Source organism: Bubalus bubalis, chromosome 9 (genome assembly GCF_019923935.1).
Source record: "Bubalus bubalis isolate 160015118507 breed Murrah chromosome 9, NDDB_SH_1, whole genome shotgun sequence".
Taxonomy (NCBI): Eukaryota; Metazoa; Chordata; class Mammalia; order Artiodactyla; family Bovidae; genus Bubalus; species Bubalus bubalis.
Window position 1 is genome coordinate 45,667,331 of NC_059165.1, and position 22,119 is coordinate 45,689,449.

Sequence of the window (22,119 nt, forward strand, 5' to 3'; positions counted from 1 at the left end):
CACTTGCTAGGAAACCTTCAAAACTCCCATCACCTAGACTGTAGAGCCACATGCCTCTCTGACCTGCTGCTGCTGCTAAGTCGCTTCTGTCGTGTCCGACTCTGTGCGACCCTATAGACAGCAGCCCACCAGGCTCCCCAGTCCCTGGGATTCTCCAGTCAAGAACACTGTAGTGGGGCCATTTCCTTCTCCAATGCATGGAAGTGAAAAGTGAAAGCGAAAGTGAAGTCGTGTCTGACTCTTGGCGACCCCATGAACTGCAGCCTACCAGGCTCCTCAGTCCATGGGATTTTCCAGGCAAGAGTACTGGAGTGGGGTGCCATCGCCTTCTCAGCTCTGATCTGCTAGAGCTCATCAAACATTCTCTCCTCTCTGTCCTGCCTGCCAGCTGCTGGTTATTTTCCTTCATGTGTTGTGGACCACACAGTTCCCTCCACCCAGAAAGCCTGCTCCTCTTCTTCATCTATGTCGGTGGAAACCTCGTCCCTCCTTCTGTGTTTAGTTGAACAGCCATCTCCTCCATGAAGTCCTTCAAAACTTCTCCTCAGGGCGCTGCTGTCTTTGGTCTTGTCACAGTACTGCTTACCTTATACTGAAATGCTTACTCGATGCCAGTCATCGTGTTAAACCCTCAGCAAACATTACCGCCTTTACTGCTCACAGTTACTCTGTGAGTTAAGTGCTTTTCTTATTCTTGTTTGCAAGTGAGATTCAGATTAAAGAAGGCTGCAGCCAGAATGGTCCTGATTTAACAAAAATCAGGTAGATAGATCAACACTCTGCTCAGATCCTTCTAATGGCTTCCCAACTTCCACTGGATTTCTGGAAGGAGCTATAAGGTCTTACAGGGCCATATGAACCCTCTGACCTGCTGCTGCTGCTAAGTCGCTTCAGTTGTGTCTGACTCTGTGCTACCCCCACCCTCTACTCTTGCTTGTGCCCCAGCCCATGGACCTTCTTGCTCTTTCTCAGAGTGCCTCAGGCACGTTCCTGCCACTTGGCTTTTGCACTTGCTGTTCCCTCTGTCTGGAATACCCACTCTTCCTTCACTAGATCCTAGCCCTGTGACTTTTGTTTTTTTTCCAAATGAAAACGATCACAATTGTAATTGTAAAATAGTAAGAAAATGTTACAAATTACATTTATGCCAAATAAATATGAAGACTTAGATGACAATATTTTTCTCAGAAAACATACATTACCAAACACAACTCAAGAAGAAAGAGGAATCTTGAATATCACAATAACTATTAAAAAGAAAAACTAAACAGATAATAAAAAAACCATTTCCAGCCCTTCTTTCAAAGAAGAGGAAAGGCACCAAACCCAGGGATTGTCACAGGCAAGGTTTACAATCCTTCAAGGAATTTTTCAAGGGAAGATTATATTTTAATAGTATTTATATATATTTTAAGCTACCTGGTGATTTTTAATATTTATTGCCCTTGTTTATTGAGGTAAAAATATACATAATATAAAATTTACCATTTTAACCATTCAGTGGCATTAAATACATTCACATTGTTTTGCAGCCATCACTTCCATCCATTTCTGGAACATTTTCATCTTCCCAACCTGAAACTCTGTATCCACTGAACACTAACTCCCCAATTTCCATCCTTCCCCCTGCTCCCCTCAACCCCTGGTAACCACCCACCACTCTATTTTCTGTCTTTATGAATTTGCCGGTTCTAGGTACTTTTGCCTGGAAAAATCCCATGGACGGAGGAGCCTGGTAGGCTGCAGTCCGTGGGGTTGCTAAGAGTTAGACACGACTGAGCGACTTCACTTTCACTTTTCACTTTTCACTTTCATGCATTGGAGAAGGAAATGGCAACCCACTCCAGTGTTCTTGCCTGGAGAATCCCAGGGACGGGGGAGCCTGGTGGGCTGCCATCTATGGGGTCGCACAGAGTCGGACACGACTGAAGCAACTTAGCAGTAGCAGCAGGTACTCCGTATAAGTGGAATCATACCATATTTGACCTTTAGTGTCTGGCTTATTTCACTTATCATAATGTTTTCAAGATTTATCCACGCTGTAGCATGTGTCAGAATTTCACCCTTCTTTTTAGTTTGAATAATATTCTATTGTACGTATACACATATTTTGCTTTTCTATTCATCTAAGGGTGGGCAATGGTGAACAACACTGCTCTGAATAGCCCTGTGGGTTTTACACTGCAGCTGATGTTCAGTGTTTCTGTAATTGGATTTCCATCCTCTCTGTTTGACAAAAGTGGAATTTCCTTTTGGGAAACAAAAGGAAATTTTTGTGTTTTTTTCCATTGAGGAAAACACAATGTTGCAACACTTAAGCACCTCTACAGCACCCAGCACAATGCTAGAAACCCATGAGGCCCTCTGTGATTTGGCCTGACTTTGAGGTTTTGCTCTCTCTTTCCCTTCTAGTTACACTGGTCTTATGAATTTGCCTCAAATGCAAATTCATTCCTCAAATAAATAAATGCAAATGTATTCCTCAAATGCACCAAGTTGATAATGGTCTCAGGGCCTTTGCAAAATTGCTGGGCCATTGCTTCTTTTCCTCTAAACCTTTGCACATGGTTCTCTCCCTCCCGTCTCTTAGGGAACAAATCAAATGTTCTTTAGAGCCGGCTTCCCTCACTAGCTGATCTAAAATATCAGAAAGTGCCTCCATCATCTCCTTTTGCTTGATTTTGCTTTAGAACAGGTATCATTTTTCATTTCCCTCACTAGAATGTTAAGCTTCAAGCAAGAAGGAACTTCGTAAGTTTTTGTCCTTCTACGTTATGCCCTGCCTCTACTAGCACATACTTCTCTTTTTGTGAATCAGAAAACGAGTGCTCCTGCCAAGTAGAGGAATTTGCCTAAAGGGTGCTCACCTCTGCCCTGGTCATAGCAGAGCTAGCAGAGCCAGGGCACCTGGATTTCAGCTCTTACTCCTGCTCAACCACAGGGAGCTGAGCTGTGGCTCCTTCAGGCTTGCAACACGGTTGCTGCTGCTGCTGCTAAGTTGCTTCAGTCGTGTCCAACTCTGTGCGATCCCACAGATGGCAGCCCACCAGGCTCCGCCGTCCCTGGGATTCTCCTAGCAAGAACACTGAAGTGGGTTGCCATTTCCTTCTCCAGTGCATGAAAGTGAAAAGTGAAAGTGAAGTCGCTCAGTAAGTGTCCGACTCTTCGTGACCCCATGGACCGCAGCCTACCAGGCTCCTCCGTCCATGGGATTTTCCAGGCAAGGGTACTGGAGTGGGGTGCCTAATCACCAGCTGAGTGAAGTATAGCACCTGAGGTCATGGATGGGAGAATCTTCAGTGTCTCTCTCTTCCCCATGCCTTCTAGCTCCCAGAAGGAGTCTGCACAAAATTGGATTTAAGCTGTTTCTTATGTCTTATCTGAGGGACTTGTTGATCAAAGCTTCACATCAGCTGGATTAGCCCTCACTAGAAACTCTAGCCCACAAACCCAGCTCTAATTTCAGGACTCTTTGAGCACAATGTAAGACATGCCAGGCCTGGGTGGTGAGCCTGCGGGTGAGGGTGGTGATCCTCTCAGGGCTTTATCACACTCACCAAGACAATACCACTGGAGACATGTGAGCAGCACAGGAGCTAAGGCTGTTTTCCTGGGGAAACTGATCAAGTCATCAACTGAAATTGAACAAGAAATGTTGCTTTCATACCCAGACAAAACTATAATTTGAAAAGATACATGCACCCCAATGTTCATAGCAGCACTATTTACAATAGCCAAGACATGGAAACAATCTAAATGTCTATTGACAGATGAGTGGGTAAGTGCTGGGGTCCAGCCCCGGTGGATCCAGGGAATTCGAAGCGGGGACGGTGACAGCGAGGATCAGGAAACAATTGCTTAATTAAACGTTAATTAAGGATATAAAGAGTAATAGAGTAAGGATAGCTCGGTGAGGAATTTCAGTGGAGAAAAGAGGCTGAATAATTCAGCCAGAAGGTGAGAGAAAGAACGACATGGGGAGACCAAGTTTCGGTGAACAAGGCCCGCACTTTATTTTTCAAAGTAGTTTTTATACCTTAAGTTATGCATAGAGGATAATGGGGGAAGGGGTAGAGTCATGCAGTAAGCCAGGCTTTCTTCCTGCAAACTTATCATATGCAAAAGTTTAGGTGATTTGCATCATCTTCTGGCCTGGAGGCCTGTTTACATTTTAAGAACCTTTCTTCAGAAAACTTATTTTTCTCTAAAGGTGATTGGTCAGGCGCCACCCTCCAAAAGCATTAGATAAAGTTGCATTCCTACAGGGCAAAGGTGTGGTGGGCTATAACAAGAAAAAGAATTAACTCAAGGGTCCAAGGTTACAAACATTAAAGCTACTACTTACACCAGTTATATTAATCAACACACTGCCAGGGACACAGTAGATAAGGGATATGGAAACTTAGCAGCAAACATTGGCCCAAGAAGTGAAAAACCCTTCACCAATACAATTTCTAATCAATCTTTTAACTGCTCAAAGGAATCTGTATTTAGACAGTTTAGAACATCTCATGCCTCTCAAAGTTGGGAGGCTCTGAACAATCACATGTGGCCGGAAAAACCTATTCAGGCAGGCTAGAGGACTTCCAAAGGAGTTTGTAGGTTGAAACACTGTCACACCCAGGAATTATTAACTGGAGCTGTAAGTTAACTTTTTTTCAGAGAGAGGTAGTGGGGGACAGCCCCTGTAAAGTCAGAGGTGTAGGTGGGAGCACAAAGCAGAAAGTAGGCAGACTCTGGTTTTGGGGGTAGATGCTCGAGAATTTCCAGGGGGACTCCTGAGGCTCGATCCCGCCTTTGTGTATGCCGAACCTCCTTCCTCATGACCTTTGCCATGGGCGGAGCTTCTCATGCTGGCTCCTGGCAGGTAACGAAGATGTGGTACATGTATACAATAGAATATTACTCAGCCATAAAAAAGAACAGAATAATGCCATTTGCAGCAATGTGGATGGACCTAGAGATTATCATACAAAGTGAAATAAGAAAGAGACAAATACCACATGATGTCACTTATATGTGGAATCTAAACTACAGCACAAATGAACATATTTTCAAAGCAGAAACAGACACGCAGACAAAGAGAACAGACTTATGGTTGCTGAGGGGGAGGTGGGGTGGGAAAAGGAAGGCTTGGGAGTTTGGGATTAGCAGATGCAAACTTGTATATATAGGATGGATAAACAAAGAGATCCTACTGTATAGCAAAGGGGACTATTAAATATTCAGTATCCTGTGATAAACCAAAATGGAAAAGAATATGAAAAATAATATATATATGTATAACTGAGTCACTTTGCTTACAGCAGAAATTAACACATTGTAAATCAACTATACTTCAATAAAATTTTAAAAATAAAACTAAAAATTTTTTTTTAACTTTTAATTTCATATTTTGGTATAATCAATTAACAATGCTGAGATAGTTTCAGGAGGGCAGCATAGGCACTCAGCCATACATATACATGAATCCATTCTCTCTCAAACTTCCCCCTTATCCAGGCTGCCACATAACACCAAGCAGATTTTCCTGTGCTATTATGGGCTCTAAATGAGATAATTTGCACAAAGGGCTTACCACAGACCCTGGTCTAATGTGACTAGTAGCTGTGGTTGAAGTAAAAGTTCAGCATCCAGAGGTACACTGAGGAAGGATGAACAGGATTTTGGCTATACGGCAAAAACCTCCACCTCCAGGCCTAGCCTCTCCCACCTCACCCTTCATGCTCCTTGTCACTCACTCCAAGCCACACCAGTCACATGCTCCAGCCACACCCACCTTCCTTCTGGTCCTTGAAAGCTTTATTCTCATTCTAGCTGCAAAGGCTTTGAACTAGCCTTCGCCTCTCTTTCCCTGGATCTTCCACCCATCATTGCTCTCTCTCAGCTTTCAGATATCAGCTTAAAGACCTCCGTCCTCACAGAGACCCTCCCTCACCATCAACCTGCACATGATTCTCTTCTACTTTACATCTTGCTGTGTTCTCTTCATGGTGCATATCCCTCTGAGTGATAGTTTTATGTATTTGCTTGTTGACTTGTTTATCACTGAGCTTCTCCAAATAGAATGTCAGCTGTGTGGGGCTGAGATTTCAATGGCTCATTCTTGCTCTATCCCCACATTTCTGCATGCCTGGAACATAGAAAGTGTTGAATGCACACATCTGATGAGTGGTTAGTGTCTCCTCTTTCCTCCTATCTTCCCATCTTAACTTCCTTTTCTTTTTTCCTTTATTTTTATGATTTGCTTATTGTCTTGCTCACTCTTCAGTTTTCCACTTGTCATCAGCAACAGGTAGATTTTTAGTATACCCAGACATCCTTCAGCAAGAAGGGTCAGTTGGAAGAGAGATGACAAGATAGGTGCAGGCCATCAGCCTTCCTTATGAGGATACAAAAACCTTTCCTTCTCGACGGCCTCACCTTAGCTTTCTTCATGTGGTTGACCCCATTTGTCAAGGGCTCTACCCTCAGGTTGGTCTGGCCTAGGCTGAGCTTGGAGAAGGCAATGGCAACCCGCTCCAGTACTCTTGCCTGGAAAACCCCATGGATGGAGGAGCCTGGTGGGCTGCAGTCCATGGGGTCGTGAAGAGTTGAACACGACTGAGTGACTTCACTTTCACTTTTCACTTTCATGCATTGGAGAAGGAAATGGCAACCCACTCCAGTGTTCTTGCCTGGAGAATCCCAGGAATGGGGGAGCCTGGTGGGCTGTCGTCTATGGGGTCGCACAGAGTCGGACATGACTGAAGCGACTTGGCAGCAGCAGCAGCAGGCTGAGCTAAGGGTGTGTGAAAGTGGAATGGATCAGCAAGTCAGGAGGTGTTCGTGTGATAACCAGTCTACTTCTAACACTCTTTGACCTTGGCCAAGGGCCTTAGCTACTCTGAGCCTCAGTTTCCTCATAGGTGAAATGAGGATAATCGTGACTCCATAATATAATTTCCAAACTGGTGGGAGAGAGGTCTCCTTGACTCTAAGAAAAACACAGGAAATTTCTGATTGTTGGACTTCTGGTGTGTGCAAGCCTGAAGACTTCTTGCCCCTCCTTTTCTGCGAGATGGTCAAGGTCGTCAAACACTCTCAGAGAAACCTGCCTAAGCTCCCCAGTTCTGTGACCTCTTAGCAATGCCTTTCCTTAAGAGTCACAGTGTTTCCAGTTACAGGGTGATTGATATCTGTCTCCTCCACTGGACTGTGAGCCCTGTGAGGACAGGGAGCATCTTGTGTTTGTTTTGCTCTCCAGCTTACCCTCAATGCCTGATGCAGTACCTGACCCAAACAGGTTCTCCACAAACATTTGGGAAATGAATCAATCCATCAATCAAACATTCACCTCTTTAAAACCTGCACTCAGAAAATTTATTAACACTGGTGTCAGTAATCCAAATTGCTCTCTCTACCAGGCTGGTCATTTAACAAGTTCAAACTTCTAAATAGAGAGCAAGAGAACCCAAGTCCTGCAGTCGAAATTTCCCCACATGGCTCTGATAAGCCTGGATCAGTCCAGATTTTGCCCTTACCCTCATTGTAGCTTCAGACATGTCACTCAAATTCTCTGAGCATCATGTTTATCATGAATGGATCTAGGAGTGTGCGTGGTAGCAGGAATTAGGGCAGTCTCAATAAATACAGAATATGACTGCATTAAATAAAGCACTTGAACCAGATGCTTGTTAAGGTGTTTTTAAATTCTAAAATTCTGGGATTCAGTCTTGCAGGGTAGGATGGGAGAAGGGGAGCCAGACATGGTGCTTCAGTCCAGTGTGTGCATTTAGTGGCATTTCAGCTCCTGGTTTGAATAAAAAGAAAGAGTTTGTAGGAAGCCTATTTGAAATGACCTCTAGACAGAAAATTGCCTGTCTCTCGCTTGGAGCCTACTTTGTCATTTCCACACTGAGATGCCAATTAAACCTATTCTGCCAACTATAAAGGAATGCTATTGGATCAAGACAGTGGATGCAGAAGGTGCCTCAAGTATAACAGAATACGATTATCTGAAAGAGAAGAGAAGGCCATATATCTCAAGAGCAAATATCCTACGTCATTGAGTGGGTACATCTTACAGTATTAGTCGGAAGGGTCAGATGCAAATATCAGATGCAGAAGAAGCCATCCTCCTCCTAGCACTGCCACTAAAATAAATATCAGGGCTTCCTCTATCGTTGCTTTTCATTTATGCATAAAAGAAGAAAGTTGCACAAATTACAAACAGAGATGTGGTGGGGTGCAGCAGGAAGGGGCTTCCTAGAAGTCTGAGGCTGTTGGAGAAGTGTCACTGTCTGTGGGTGTTTCTGTAAAATAAAAGATTGGGTATTCTATAACCCAGTGGTCTTAACTTTGGCTGTACATAAAATCATCTGGGGATGTTTGTAAACTCTGGATGCCCACCGTGCACCCCAGACCAATTAAGTCAGAACCTCTGAGGGTAAGACTCAGTTATTCCTGCTGCTGCTGCTGCTAAGTCGCTTCAGTCCTGTCCGACTCTGTGCGACCCCAGAGACCGCAGCCCACCAGGCTCCCCCGTCCCTGGGATTCTCCAGGCAAGAACACTGGAGTAGGTTGCCATTTCCTTCTCCAATGTATGAAAGTGAAAAGTGAAAGTGAAGTCGCTCAGTTGTGTCCGACTCTTAGCAACCCCATGGACTACAGCCTACCAGGCTTCTCCGCCCATGGGATTTTCCAGGCAAGAGTACTGGAGTGGGGTGCCAGTGCCTTCTCCACCAGTTATTCCTAGGTGATTCCAATCTGTGACCAAGTTTGAGCAAACCAGTGCTTGTGACTTTCGGCTCTAAAACTCTTCTAAGGTTTCCTTTGGTCTAAGTGGCACATCATAGGATGTTCCACTAGGTGGCACCTTCCAGCAAACTTCAGTGGGTCCAGAGAGGTCTTTAACTGCAAGGAATGATTTCAGAAAACAAGACTTGGTGGTCTTGGACTTACCTGGTGGCACAGTGGATAGGAATCCACCTGTCAATGCAGGAGACATGGGTTCGATCCCTGGTGCAGGAAGATTCCACATGCCATAGAACAACAAAGCCCACATGCTGCAACTACTGAAGCCCACGCACCTAGAGCCTGTGCTCTGCAACAAGAGAAGTCCCTGCAATGAGAAGCCCGTGCACCGCAACTAGAGAGCAGCCCCCACTCTCTGCAACTAGAGAAAGCCCGCATGCAGCAAAGAAGACCCAGCACAGCCAAAAGTAAATAAATGTAGCAGTGTGTGCATGTCAAAAAATATTTGAAGACTTGATGGTCCTCACCGGTGACATCTGCACTCTTGATGAGAGGCTGAACTTGTTACTTAACAACTTGCTGGTGAGCACTGGAGCCACAGAGTGTTAGCTTTTGCCCCTGCTAGGGAACTGGGGCATGGAGAGGGGCAGCTCCGTCCTTTACTGCCAGGCTCACTCATTCAGCAGGGCACACTGGTCTCTTCCCCTAATCTGTCCAACAGGAACACTACCGCTCTCCACATCCCACCCCCACCTCCCACCCTTGATCAGAAGTCCTCGATGAGTTCTGTTACGGGCAGTAGTGAACATCTGTTCTTTTTATCAGGTCAGTTAACAACACCCTGATTATTCTTGGGGGATTTGCCTTTCTGCGTCTCAGCTGGGAGGTTAGATCAGAGCTGACTCCACCCTTAGCTTCTGGCTTAGCCAATCAGAGTATACTCTCTGCTCCTACTGCAGTGATTGGTCCAGGGATGGATTCCTGACCTACCCAAGGCAAAGCAAAACAATCCCGTTTCGATTTTGTGTCATCAAGAAGTAGTGGTTCCTTCCTGACCTATGATGAAGAGTGGACTGGATGTCTTACCCTTGTTCCTCACCCCCCACACAAGGAGGCTATATAACATACCTCAGTGAGCTTCCTTGCCCTCTATCTTCCTGTTACGGCAACCCTTGGGGAGCCAGGGCAGGATACCTGAGGGAGGGAGAAGAGTCAGGTAAGGATGTTTCTTTCCCCAGCTTCCTTATGGGTTATGGCAGAATCGGACACGACTGAAGCGACTTAGCAGCAGCAGCAGCAGAGGCTGGCTGTGTAAACCGCTGAAGGCCACAGCTCTTGTCCGGCAGGCCTCCTCTCTGGGTTCTGAGAACGGCCCTCCCCGCCACGCCCCCTTCAGGCTAAGGGCCGGACAGCACACCTCTGTTTCTAGTCACAGAGTATTGCACTGTTCCGCTTGTTACCCTATACCCTTCCCAGTATCCTCGTGGTAAACGTGCCTCACATTTCCCAGCCTGGAATAATCATGCGTTCTCTGCTGAGATTTTGTGTCAAGTGGAGAAGCTTCCTGAGACCCTGAGGACACCACCACCAGAGAGGAAGGTGGAGCTGAGAGATCGCCCAGTTACCGAGGCCAAATCCTGATGTCATTCATCCCTGCCTCCACTCCAGCTCACCTCCCACATTCGAACAATTACCTAATAACACTGGTTTTATTGCCTAATAAATTTTAAATGTATCCCTTCCCCTCTAGGCCTACTATATAAGACATATTTCAGGTGACTGCAAGAATCTGTGATCAGAGCTCTACTATCTCAAATAGCCAAATTCTCTACCTTGCGCATCAGCCTCACTTATTGGCAGGCCCTTGGACCATGATTTGCCTGACTTGAATCAAAAGGATGAGCATAGCCATTCAGATTTTGTCTTAGGAATTGGAAACAAGTGGCACAGAGAGAAGAAGGCAGCTGGTTGTGGTCCCTGAAGATGGAAGTTCAGGTGGCATTGGGGTGGAGACTACTCTTGGGGCACACACAAGGAGAAGTTATGGGAAAGCAGAAACCATCAATAACACAAGAAGTGTATTAGTTTTAAAAGTGAAGACAGAGGAGCAGAGATGCTGAAAGAATTAATCATGAAAGATAACCGCTTTGGCTCCTGGTTTCCTAGTTCAAGTCCAGGTTTCTGGGATGCCTGTCCAGATCCAGATCCCTGCTCTAGGGCTTCTGTGGGGTTCCCTGATGTATATGTAGCCTTTCCTTGGATTTATGAGTGAGTATCTGTCCCTTATGATCAAAAGGGCCTTGGCCTTGATACCGTGGTCTTCGAGTCCAAGTTAAAGCGTTTATCATCTCTCACTTGAATTGTTGCAGTAGTCGCCTAACTCCTCCACCAGCATCAGTGGAGCATCGCTTCAGTCCAGCATCTCTTAAAAGTCCATACTCCCACTGTAGTGACTATACTGGTACACAGGTTTGCCATGTTACTTCCCACTGGTGATCTCCCCATTGTCTTCACAATGGAGTTCAAGCTGCTGGCCTTGAACTCTGGGTAAAACTGCTAGTAGTTCCTTACAATGGCAACCCACTCCAGTACTCTTGCCTGGAAAATGCCATGGACGGTGGAGCCTGGTAGGCTGCAGTCCATGGGGTCGCTGGCAGTCGGACACAACTGAGCGACTTCACTTTCACTTTTTACTTTCATGCATTGGAGAAGGAAATGGCAACCCACTCCAGTGTTCTTGCCTGGAGAATCCCAGGGACGGGGGAGCCTGGTGGGCTGCGGTCTCTGGGGTCGCACAGAGTCGGACAGGACTGAAGCGACTTAGCAGCAGCAGCAGCAGCAGTTCCTTACCGTCACTTTGTGGTCTCTTACCCCCATGCCCTTCCTCACACTTATCCCTCTTCCAGGGTTGCCCATTACGTCTTTCTGTGTGGATGGATTCTTCCCCAGACTAGACGTTATCTGCTCCTCCTTTACCTTCTCACTGACTCCTCCCCGTCCCCTCCCCCCGCCCCAACCTCTCCCACCACCCCCGACCCCGGCCAAGCCATGCAGTAGAGCTAAGAGCCCATATTGCTACGGTAATTTTCCCCACTCTACTCAGGTAATTTCTATTTTAGCATTTACATATTAATGAAGATGATGGGTATCCTGTTAGCTAACATTGATAGAGCTCTCTTGTTACATACCCAACTCTAAGTTTGCACTTTACATTCTTTCTTTTAATTCTCACCAAAACTCTCCAAGTTAGGTTCGCTTATTATTCCTATTTTCCAGACCTCCACCCTGTGTGCTCAGTCATGTCTGACTCTTCGTGACCCCATGGAGTATAGCCCCATGCTCCTCTACCCATGGGATTTCCCAGGCAAGAATACTGAAGTGGATTGCCATTTCCTCCTCCAGGGGATCTTTCTGACCCAGGGATTAAACCCATATCTTTCAAGTTTCCTGCATTGCAGGCAGGTTCTTTACCATTTTGAAGTAGAGAGGTGACATAAGCTGCCCAAATAGGAAAGGGTAGACACAGATCTACTCTTCATGTCTTTTCAACAGCAGCTTTATGGAGATATTATTCACGTGCCATTCAATTCATTTACCCACTTCAAGTATCCAATTCAATGAATTTTAGTATATTCATAGAGTTGTGTGTAACCACCACCATAATCAGTTTTAGAATATTTTCATCACCCCAAAAGAAACTCAGACTCGTTAATTACTCATTTTTTTTGCTACTACTCTTAGCAGCTGGCATGGTGCCCAGCATAGTATCTGTTCAACCAGCACATTTTAATGAATGAATGGCTGCCTACGTAAGAGGACAGCGGAAGCTGCAAAGAGAGGCTGCACAATGCCTTTTAAAGCATCTCAACATTAATCTAGGGATTTGCCTGATTCTTCAGTTTATTTTGCACTGTTTCTCTCTAGTAATAACCGTTGCTAATTATCTTTTATGTGCCAAACCATATCCTGAGTAATTTGCCTATGTTATCTTATTAATACTCAAAACAACACTGTATCCATAACACAGATGAGAAAACCAACTTGGGATTTAATCAACCTGCCTAAAGTCATACAACTTACAGGCATCACCATTCTAACACTAAGTAAGGTGCCACCACCTGTGATCGAAGACAACCACGCCTGGGTACTATGCTAAGTTCTTTACGTCCATCACCCATTTCATTCTTTAGTCATTCATTCAGTAGATACTATTGAGAACCTACTACATGCCAGGCACTCTGACAAGCAGGCAAACAGATCATTTATGGTCTCCCAGGACTCATGGTCTAGTGGTAGAAGTTCGGTTTAGTTCAGTAACTCAGTCATATCCGACTCTTTGTGACCCCATGGACTGCGGCATGCCAGGCCTCCCTGTCCATCACCAACTCCCAGAGCCTACTCAAACTCATGTCCACTGAGTCGGTGATGCCATCCAACTGCCTCATCCTCTGTCATCCCCTTATCCTCCTGCCTTCAATCTTTCCCAGAATCCCAGTCTTTTCCAGTGAATCAGTTATTCGCATCAGGTGGCCAAAGTATTGGAGTTTCAGCTTCAACATCAGTCCTTCAAATGAATATTTAGGACTGATTTCCTTTAGGATGGGCTGGTTGGATCTCCTTGCAGTTCAAGGGACTCTCAAGAGTCTTCTCCAACACCATAGTTCAAAAGCATCAATTCTTCAGTGCTCAGCTTTCTTTATGTTCCAACTCTCACATCCAAACATGACTACTGAAGAAACCATAGCCTTGACTAGATGGACCTTTGTTGACAAAGTAATGTCTCTTCTTTTTAATATGCTGTCTAGGTTGGACATAAGTTTTCTCCCAAGGAACAAACATCTTTTAATTTCATGGCTGCAGTGATTCACCATTTGCAGTGATTTTGGAGCCCCCCAAAATAAAGTCTGTCACTGTTTCCACTGTTTCCCCATCTATTTCCCATGAAATGATGGGACCAGATGCCATGATCTTAGTTTTCTGAATGTTGAGCTTTAAGCCAACTTTTTCACTCTCCTCTTTCACTTTCATCAAGAGGCTCTTTAGTTCTTCACTTTCTGCCATAAGGGTGGTGTTATCTGCATATCTGAGGTTATTGATATTTCTCCCAGCAATCTTGATTCCACCTTGTGCTTCTTCCAGCCCAGCGTTTCTCATGATGTACTTTGCATATAAGTTAAATAAGCAGGGTGACAATATACAGCCTTGATGTACTCCTTTCCTTATTTGGAACCAATCTGTTGTTCCCTGTCCAGTTCTACTTGTTGGTTCCTGACCTGCATACAGATTTCTCAAGAGGCAGGTTAGGTGATCTGGTGTTCCCATCTCTTGAAGAATTTTCCACAGTTTGTGGTGATCCACACAGTCAGAGGCTTTGGCATAGTCAATAAAGCAGAAATAGTTGTTTTTCTGGAACTCTCTTGCTTTTTCGATAATCTAATGGATGTTGGCAATTTGATCTCTGGTTCCTCTGCCTTTTCCAAATCCAGCTTGAACATCTGGAAGTTCACAGTTCATGTACTGTTGAAGCTTGGCTTGGAGAATTTTGAGCATTACTTTACTAGCGTGTAAGATGAGTGCAGTTGTGTGGTAGTTTGAGCATTCTTTGGCATTGCCTTTCTTTGGGATTGGAATGAAAACTGACCTTTTCCAGTCCTGTGGCCACTAATGAGTTTTCCAAATTTGCTGGCATATTGAGTGCAGCACTTTCACAGCATCACCTTTTAGGATTTGAAATAGCTCAACTGGAATTCCATCACCTCCACTAGCTTTGTTCATAGTGATGCTTCCTAAGGCCCACTTGACTTCACAATCCAGGATGTCTGGTTCTAGGTGAACGATCATACCATGGTGATTATCTGGGTCATGAAGATCTTTTTTGTATAGTTCTTCTGTGTATTCTTGCCACTCTTCTTAATATCTTTTGCTTTGGCTAGGTCCATACCATTTCTGTCCTTTATTGTTCCCATCTTTGCATGAAAAGTTCCCTTGGTGTCTCTTATTTTCTTGACAAGATCTCTTGTCTTTCCCATTCTATTGTTTTCCTCTATTTCTTCACACTGATCACTGAGGAAGGCTCTCTTATCTCGCCTTTCTGTACTTTGGAACTCTGCACTCAAATGGGTATATCTTTCCTTTTCTCCTTTGCTTTTCACTTCTCTTCTTTTCTCAGGTATTTGTAAGGCCTCCTCAGACAGCCATTTTGCCTTTTTGCATTTCTTTTTCTTGGGGATGGTCTTGGTCACTGCCTCCTGTACTATGTGACAAACTTCTGTCCATATTTCTTCAGGCACTCTATCAGATCTAATCCTTTGAATCTATTTGTCACTTCCACTGTATAATTGTAAGGGATTTGATTTAGGTCACACCTGAATGGTCTAGTGGTTTTCCCTAATTTTTTCTATTTAAGTTTGGATTTGGCAATAAGGAGTTCATGATCTGAGCCACAGTTAGCTCCCAGTCTTGTTTTTGCTGACAGTATAGAGCTTCTCCATCTTTGGCTGCAAAGAATATAATCAATCTGATTTCGGTGTTGACCATCTGGTGATGTCCATGTGTAGAGTCTTCTCTTGTGTTGTTGGAAGAGGGTGTTTGCTATGACCAGCGCATTCTCTTAACAAAACTCTGTTAGCCTTTGACCTACTTCATTTTGTCCTCCAAGGCCAAATTTGCCTGTTACTCCAGGTAGCTCTTGACTTCCTACTTTTGCATTCTAGTCCCCTATAATGAAAAGGACATTTTTTTTGGGTGTCAGTTCCAGAAGGTCTTGTAGGTCTTCATAGAACCATTCAATTTCAGCTTCTTCAGCATTACTGTTCAAGGCATAGACTTAGGTTACCGTGATATTGAATGGTTTGCCTTGGAAATGAACAGAGATTATTTGTCGTTTTTGAGATTGCATCCAAGTACACATTTCGGACTCTTTTGTTGACTATGATGGCTACTGCATTTCTTCTAAGGGATTCTTTCCCACAGTAATAGATATAATGATCATCTGAGTTAAATACACCCATTCCAGTCCATTTTAATTCACTGATTCCTAAAATGTTGATGTTCACTCTTGCCATCTCCTGTTTGACCACTTCCAATTTGCCTTGATTCATGGACCTAACATTCCAGGTTCCTATGCAATATTGCTCTTTATAGCATCAGACTTTGCTTCTATTACCAATCACCTCCACAACTGGGTGTTATTTTTGCTTTGGCTCTGTTTCTTCATTCTTTCTGGAGTTATTTCTCCACTGATCTCCAGTAGCATTTTGGGCACCTACCAACCTGAGAAGTTCGTCTTTCAGTGTCCTATCTTTTTGCCTTTTCATACTGTTCATGCGGTTCTCAAGGCATGTGGTAGAAAGGACATTATACAAATGAACATACAAATAGCAGTTGTATTTGGTGGAAGGAAGGAGAAAGGTCTTCATGGCAGTTGGGGGCAGAATTGACATTAGAACTTAATACTGTTGAAATTCAGTCCAATAGTCTTTCTGCAACATTACATTTGTATGACTCCTCTAGGCTGCTCTAATGGAACACTGCTCTGGCCAATGGCCCTCTGGACAGTGCTCATCCCTGTAGGAGATCTGTAGTAAATAGGTCCCTGCCACTTACCATGGGGGCACACGCAAGTGCAGAAACACACACACACACAGCCCATATCCCCAGGTGCAGGGAGAGCTAGAAGAGAATCAGTACAGTGGGCTTTGCAAAAACTCTCTGTCCTCAGCTGGGGATTTGAGTTTGAAGAGCACTTTTCTATACAGGGTGCTACACTTTGTTTTTATCATGTAAATGATCCTGGAGGTCTAGCCGTGTAAATACAGAGAGAGATTCCATTCTTTTTTTCCAGTTGTAAAGTACTCCACAGTGTGTATGAATAAGCCAAAGTTCAACAGTTCCCCAAATCTCAAAAAGAGATTTGAAGTTGTTTTCAATTTGGGGCTATTAAAATAATGTCATAATAAGTAACCATGTGTCTATCTTATTCTGCAGCGTGGAGGTGACTCTTCGGAGGAAATCCTTAGAATTAGGATTTGCTGGGTCAAAGGGTAAATGCAGCTGTAGTTTTCAAAGATATTGTCAAATTCCTCACCATAGGGGTCAAATCTTTTTGCACTCCCAACAGCAATGTTTGAGAGTACCTGAATTTTCATAGCCTATGTCTACATAATATTTTTAAAGCACTCATTTTATATAAAAACCTTAGACTCCCAACTTCTCTTAAAAATTGTAAGATCTGGCATCACTGGGCCCGTCTTTCTACATGGCCATAACAAATGGGCTGAGTCGTCACTGAGGCCAAGTCGACACTATAGTTCTTGTGAGTCTTGGAAGTTTCAAGTCCTGATTTAGTCCAGCCCCTTCAGGGTGAAGATGAGTTCCACACATTCCTGGAGAAAACTGGGCACAAGAATGCAGCTCTCCACCTTCGAGTCTACTACACTGTGTGGCCTCCAGAGTAAGTACAAGACACATGAGTAGCAAGGCGAGTGGGTGGGTAAGTGTATAAAAGCATTGACAATTCAGCATTAAAATTGGAATTGTTTTTTTTTTTAAACATTTACTTAACTCAGTAAATACATCACGCCACTCTGTAGTTGATTAAACTGTGACTAATCCGAGCAGAGCAGAGTGACAAATTGGTTTCTATTTCTTCTGAGCAACCAAAATGAGGGCTGATGTCACAGCAGAAGGATTCAGGTTACACACTCATTCATTCCCTCATTCATCAAATGCAAACTGTGTGCCATCCCTGGATCCAGGCACTGAGGGTTCAAAGACGAACAAGCATTTAAACAGAGGGATCTGAATAAGTATGCAAAAACTTGATGTAAATTGGTGCTTTATTGGAGGAATGTACATGCTGCCCTGAGAGTGCAAAGGAGGGAAACTCTCATTTTTCTTGGTGGCCATAGAAGAGGTCATCAGTTCAGTTCAGTTCAGTTCAGTTGCTGAGTCGTGTCCGACTCTTCGCGACCCCATGAATCGCAGCACGCCAGGCCTCCCTGTCCATCATCAACTCCCGGAGTTCACTCAAACTCACGCCCATCAAGTCAGTGATGCCATCCAGCCATCTCATCCTCTCTCGTCCCCTTCTCCTCCTGCCCCCAATCCCTCCCAGCACCAGAGTCTTTTCCAATGAGTCAACCCTTCGCATGAGGTGGCCAAAGTACTGGAGTTTCAGCTTCAGCATCATTCCCTCCAAAGAAATCCCAGGGCTGATCTCCTTCAGAATGGACTGGATGGATCTCCTTGCAATCCAAGGGACTCTCAAGAGTCTTCTCCAACACCACAGTTCAAAAGCATCAATTCTTCGGCGCTCAGCCTTCTTCACAGTCCAACTCTCACATCCATACATGACCACAGGAAAAACCACAGCCTTGACTAGACGGACCTTTGTTGGCAAAGTAATGTCTCTGCTTTTGAATATGCTATCTAGGTTGGTCATAACTTTCCTTCCAAGGAGTAAGCATCTTTTTAATTTCATGGCTGCAATCACCATCTGCAGTGATTTTGGAGCCCAGAAAAATAAAGTCGACACTGTTTCCACTGTTTCCCCATCTATTTCCCATGAAGTGATGGGACCAGATGCCATGATCTTTGTTTTCTGAATGTTGAGCTTTAAGCCAACTTTTCACTCTCCAGTTTCACTTTCATCAAGAGGCTTTTTAGTTCCTCTTCACTTTGTGCCATAAGGGTGGTGTCATCTGCATATCTGAGGTTATTGATATTTCTCCTGGCAATCTTGATTCCAGCTTGTGCTTCTTCCAGTCCAGCATTTCTCATGATGTACTCTGCATATAAGTTAAATAAGCAGGGTGATAATATACAGGAGCCTTGACATACTCCTTTTCCTATTTGGAACCAGTCTGTTGTTCCATGTCCAGTTCTAACTGTTGCTTCCTGACCTGCATACAGATTTCTCAAGAGGCAGGTCAGGTGGTCTGGTATTCCCATTTCTTTCAAAATTTTCCACAGTTTATTGTGATCCACACAGTCAAAGGCTTTGGCATAGTCAATAAAGCAGAAATAGACATTCTTCTGGAACTCTCTTGCTTTTTCCATGATCATAGGGAGGTGATTTTTGAGTGGATCCTGAAGGCTGTGTAAGAGTTTGATAAGAAAAATAAAGAACATGGGAAAAATTTTCTTGAAGGTAAACAATGTTTAAAGACAAGATTCTTCCTCAGAAAGTGGCAAAAAATCAATTCAAAAAAGAAATGGGCAATAAACAAATAAATAACAAGAAAAAGAAGGAAAGACTATATATCCAGAAAAGATGAAAACTCTAATTTGAAAAGATACATGCACCCTAAAGTTCATTGCAGCCCTACTTACAATAGCCAAGACATGGCAACAACCTAAATATCCATTGACAGATGAGTGGACAAAGAAGACGTGGAATATTGTTTTCACTCAGTTGCTCAGTCATGTCCAACTCTTTGTGACCCCATAGACTGCAGCTCACCAGGCTACTCTGTCCATGGAATTCTCCAGGCAAGAATACTGGAGTGGTTTGCCATTTCCTACTTCAGGGGATCTTCCCAAGGCAGGAATCGAACCCTCATCCCCTGAGTCTCCTGCATTGGCAGGCAGATTATTTACCACTGAGGCACTTGGGAAGCCCATAATGGAATACTATGACCATAATATGGTGCTCATATTATTATGGAATATTATAGCCATAAAATAGAAGGATATAATGCCATTTGCAGCAACATGGATGGACCTAGAGATTGTCATATTGAATGAAGTAAGTCAGACAAGGACAAATATCGTAAGATATCACTTGTATGTGGAATCCCCAAAAATGATATAAATGAACTTATTTACAAAAGAGAAAAAGACTTATAGACATAGAAAACAAACTTTTGGTTTCCAAAGGGGGAGGGGGAGGGAGAAGGAGGGATAAATTAGGAATTTGGGATTAACATATACATACTACTATATATAGGACTTCCCTGATCCCCTGGAGAAGGAAATGGCACCCCACTCCACTACTCTTGCCTGGGAAATCCCATGGACAGAGGAGCCTGGTAGGCTACAGTCCATGGGGTTGCAAAGAGTTGGACACGACTGAGCGACTAAACTTTCACTTTTCACTACTATATATAAAAATTAAAATAAAATAGATAAACAGCAAGGATCTACTGTATAGCACAGGGAACTCTACTCAGTATCTTTTAATAACTGATAATGAAAAACAATCTGAAAAAAATGTGTGTGTGTATTTATATATGTATATAAACGGAATCACTTTACTATACACCTGAAGCTAACACAGCATTGTAAATCAACTATACTTCAACACGGCTTCCCGGGGCAAACCCACCTACCAATGCAGGAGATATAACAGACTCAGGTTTGATCACTGGGAAGATCCCTTGGAGGAGGGCGTGGCAACCCACTCCAGTATTCTTGCCTGGAGAATCCCATGGACAGAAGAGCCTGGGGGGCTACTGTTCATAGGGTTGCAAAAAATCAGACATGACTGAAGTGAATTAGCACACACGCATGCATACTTCAATAAAAATAAATACATTTTTTAAAAAAGAAGGAAAGAAATTTGCTGCCTTTTTTAGTTTCAAAGTCAAAGGTAGTTTGCCTTCAGGTACAGCAAGATCCAGGTGTCTAAAGGGTGTCATGAAGCCACAGAAATTTTCTCAACTCCACTTCTTTCTTATAGGTTCTTTGCCTTCAGGCAACTCACTCTCTCCAGGTGCCTGGGTGCCTGCTGGGAGCTCCAGGTTTATATTATCCTGACAACTAGCAATGCCTGGAGAAGCTGACTTCTGTTTTTCAATAACTTCATTAAAAATCCCAGGACTGAGACTCATTGGTTAGGTCTGGGTCACTCACTTACCCATCCCCCAGAGGAAAACCAGAGGAAGGATAGACAGAGGCAGGCTGGGTGCAACCTCCAGATCTTGTAGCAATGGGAGGTTGGGAGGGCACCTGTCTCACCAAGAGCAGAGGAGTCTCTAGATAGTGGAGTTGGACACACACCCCTGCCTCAGAGGCCAGAAGACAAGTGCTCAAGCTTCCTAGACTGTGAAGATTGAGGAAGGAGGGGCAGGAGTTAGAATTTGAGTCTTGTAGGACAAACGACTTCTTCATTTTCTTGAGGAGAGAATTCAGGCTCAGAAAAGGGAAGTCCACAGGCTCAGAAAAGGGAAGACTGTGACTTGTCCACAGTCACAAAGCAGTAGTGAAAGAGTCTAGGAGGAGTCCTGGTGCCCTGAGTCCTAGGACCTTCATATGATGAGCGGTCCACATCTGAACAGGTGTGAAGGGCTTGGAGAGGAATGTGGACATTTCTAGGAGCCCCTGGGATCACTCACCTTGTGATAGATGCCACAGTCTGCAAGCCCAGGTGGTTCTGTCTATCCCAGACATATACCTAATATTTGGCTCTGGGCCTCATAATATCATTGCATCAGGCTCCGGGGCCCCAGGGGCCAAAGAGCTCGAGGACATTGTTATGGGCTGAATTGCATGCTCCCCATATTCACATGTTGAAGCCTTAACTCCCCAGTACTTCAGAATCTGTATTTGGAGACAGGGCCTTTCAAGAGGTAATTAAGTTAAAATGAGGCTGTTAGAGTGAGTCCAAATCCAGTGTGATGGGTATCCTTCTTAGAAGAGAAAATATGGACCTACAGAGAGACTCCCAGGATCTGTGCCCAGAGGAATGACCATGTAAGGATACAGTGAGAAGCAAGCCAAGGAGTGAGGCCTCAGCAGAAACCAAACCTTCCAGTACCTTGATCTTGGATTTTTAGCCTCCAGAACTATGAGAAAAGAACCTTTTGTGTTTAAACTACCTGGCAGCTGCAACAAGCAAATGCTGACACCAAGTGCTATGGAGAGCAGTTAGGAGTGGCTGATCGGCTGACTTGTGTTGATGTGGCAAAAACAACACAGTATTGTAAAGCGATTGGCCTTCAGTTAAAAATAAATACATTTTTAGAAAAGGGAAAAAGGAGTGGGTGACAGTCTGATAACAGAGACAAACAGAAACCAAGGGAACAAGAAAGGGTGGGGATGAGGGAAACTGATGCTGAAAATTGGGTGGAGGAGTGGGAGGAGCTTGAATGAGCAGATAATCAAGGCAGAAAAGTTCAGTCAATGTCCAGTTTTCTACAGTAATCACCCAGTTTGTATGAATATTTTAAAGTTTTATATTCAGTGAGGAGGTGTACACATATGGTCACAAAATTTTAACAGTTCAGAGAACTTATAATAAACATTAACTGCCCTCTCCCCCAGCACGAACCACCACCTATGTCCTATTCCCTACAGACCAACATTTTTGAAACTCTTTCTGCTTTTAGCCTTGGCTAACATTTATTGAGTGCTTGCCACATGCCAAGCCCCTGTGCTAAACTT

At 44.1% G+C, this 22,119-nt stretch overlaps 1 long non-coding RNA gene across 1 annotated transcript in view; it reads right to left on the reverse strand.

Moving 5' to 3' along the window:
• Positions 1 to 5,294: 5,294 nt before the first annotated feature.
• Positions 5,295 to 22,119, reverse strand: part of LOC102390938 — a 55,082-nt gene continuing 38,257 nt past the window's right edge. The window contains exons 3-4 of the long non-coding RNA XR_006553271.1: positions 9,865 to 9,930; positions 5,295 to 6,133 (exon numbers count right to left, since the gene is read on the reverse strand). This is a non-coding gene — a long non-coding RNA (uncharacterized LOC102390938). The remainder of the gene's footprint in view (positions 6,134 to 9,864; positions 9,931 to 22,119) is intronic.